This window comes from Meles meles, chromosome 9 (genome assembly GCF_922984935.1).
Source record: "Meles meles chromosome 9, mMelMel3.1 paternal haplotype, whole genome shotgun sequence".
NCBI classification, from domain to species: Eukaryota; Metazoa; Chordata; class Mammalia; order Carnivora; family Mustelidae; genus Meles; species Meles meles.
The window spans coordinates 78,447,397-78,450,253 of NC_060074.1; the positions used below are offsets into that span (position 1 = coordinate 78,447,397).

At 42.5% G+C, this 2,857-nt stretch overlaps 1 pseudogene; it reads left to right on the forward strand.

Moving 5' to 3' along the window:
- The first annotated feature begins 550 nt into the window (after positions 1-550).
- Positions 551-1,563, forward strand: LOC123950925 (annotated as a pseudogene).
- Positions 1,564-2,857: the final 1,294 nt, after the last annotated feature.

The window sequence follows — 2,857 nt, forward strand, 5'->3', positions numbered from 1 at the left end:
ATCCCTATTTGAAAACCCCTGGTTCACATAGACATTTATTTATTTATGCATTGATCCATTCAATAAAATTCTATCTGATGCATGTTTTCTGTCAAGTATTGAACTACAACTGTTAAGAAAGATGTAGTGTTTGCCCTCTCCTATCCTGAGTCTAGTTATAAGTATGAACAAGTAAATTGTCAATTACAATTTGGTATATAAAATATTATATACAGGGTGCCTGAGTGGCTCAGTGGGTTAAAGCCTCTGTCTTCGACTCAGGTCATGATCCCAGAGTCCTGGGATCGAGCCCTGTATTGGGCTCTCTGCTCAGCAGGGAGCCTGCTTCCCTCTCTCTCTCTCTGCCTGACTCTCTGCCTACTTGTGATCTCTGTCTGTCATATAAATAAATAAATAAAACCTTAAAAAAATAAAATAAAATATTATCACAGAGGTAGGAACAAAGTGCTACTGGAGCATAAAGAACAAAATATTGCCTCTCTGTTCCTCCCTTCGACAGACAGCTGCATCTTCTGGTGCTGTGACAGCTGCATCCCCAAGACACAATGGGATGGTCAGAGTGAATAGATTTGGCCATATGGTCACCTGGTTACCAGGGTTGCTTTTAACTCTGGCAAAGTAGATCTTGTCACCATCAATGACCCTTTCATTGACCTCAGCTACATGATCTACATGTTCCTGTATGATTCCACCCATGGAAAATTCCATACAACAGTCAAGGATGAGAATAGGAAACTTGTCATCAATGGAAAGTCCATCTCCCTCTTCTAGGAGCGAGATCCCACGAACATCAAATGGGGTGATGATGCTGGTGCTGAGTATGTTATAGAGTCTACTGGAGTCTTCACCACCATGGAGAAGGCTGGGGCTCATTTGAAGGTTGAGGCCAAGAGGGTCATCATCTCTGCTCCTTCTGCTGATGCCCCCATGTTCTTGATAAGTATAAACCATGAGAAGTATGACAACTCCCTCAAGACTGTCAGCAATTCCTCCTGTACCATCAACTGCTTGGATCCTCTGGCCAAGGTCATCTATGAGAACTTTGGCATCATGGAGGGACTCACAACCCCTGTCCATGCCATCACTGCCACCCAGAAGACCATGGACAGCCCCTCTGGGAAGCTGTGGCATGACGGTCAAGGAGCTCTCCAGAACATCCCTACTTCCTCTTGGCACTGCCAAGACTGTAGGCAATGTCATCCCTGAGCTGAATGGGAAGCTCACTGGCATGGCCTTCCATGTCTCCACCTGCAACGTGTCTGTAATGGATCTGACCTGCCACCTGTACAAAGCTGCCAAATACAATGACATTAAGAAGGTGGTGAGGCAGACAACAAAGGGCCCCCTCTAATACATCCTGGGGTACACTGAGGACCAAGTTGTCTCCTGCAATGTTAACAGTGACACCCGCTCTTCCACCTTCAATGCCAGGTCTGGCATTGCTCTCAGTGACCACTTTGTCAAGCTCATTTCCTTGTATGACAATGAATTTGGCTACAGCAACTGGGTGGTGGACCTTATGGTCCACATGGCCTCCAAGGAGTAAGAGCCCCCTAGACCACCAATCCCAGTGAGAGCAAGAGGAAGAGAGAAGCCCTCAGCTGCTGGGGAGTCCCTGCCCCAACTTATCCCCCAAAACACAGAATCTCCCGACCCCCACCATTTCCATCCCAGACCCCCTGAAGAAGGGGAGGGGCTTCAGGAGCCCTACATTGTCATGTCCCATCAGTAAAGTATACTGTACCCAGCCAAAAAAAAAAAAAAAAAAAAAAAAAAAAAGGAAGGAAAGAAAGAAAGAAAGAAAAAAAGAAAAGAAAATACTATTAAGGCACCTGACCAAGTTGGCCAGGGTGGGGGTTGGGGGAGTCCAGCTTTTCACAAAGAAAGAGGTACTTAAGCTGATACGTGGAAATTAGTTCAGTGAAAAATTTAAAAAGGACAGTGTTCCAGGAGAAGAGAACAATTATGTGAAAGCATGTAGTTGAGAAAACAGGTCAGCATTAATGAGGTACTGAGAACTGTAAGCAAGGAGCAAGTCGTATGAGGTCTTATGTTTCTTTTAAAGGAGTTTTGATCTTATCCTAAGGATGGGGTGAGCTATGCTCTTCCTCTTCAGGGCAGTGACTCTGATTGGCTGGCTTTTGTAACTTCAGATAAATGTCCTTCCAATTTAAATCAGTCTTGAGTACATGTACACCAGCCCAAAACTTCTCCAAGGTCTTTACTCTTTTACCAGGAACAAAACAAAACATCAATCTTCCCAGTCTACCCATTAAAAAATGTGAAATTATCTCTGTAATTTAAGCTAAAGCTATCCTAAATTTTTCACTATTATAAAAATAACTCTAAATTCCTTTTTTTAATAGATTTTATTTGTTTGAGAAAGAGCAAGATAGCAAGAGAGAGAGAATATGAGCATGGGGGAAAGGGAGAAGAAGGTTCCCTGCAAGAAGCCCTACATGGGTCTCTATTCAGGACACTCAGATCATGACCTGAGCCAAACGCAGATGCTCAATTGACTGAGCCAAATAACAACCCAAGCACCCCAAATAACTCTAAATTCTAAAGATACTGCATGTGATTGTAATCAGAGTATCAACTTTTCTGTGTACTAATTAAATTAATGCTCAAAAAAATTTTTTAAGAAGATAAGTCAGTGCATAGTTAACTTGCCATCTATATACAAAACTAAGGAAAAAGCAAATCAATGGCATGTCAGGTTTAGACATAGCCTGCTGACTTACCCCTCTCCATGGCTTGAGGTTTTAGATTTGTCTAGAATTCAGTTGGGAATTTCTGAATTATAAAGACTTTTTTAAATTGAATGTCTAATCTATTTATTACATAAGCACTAGAT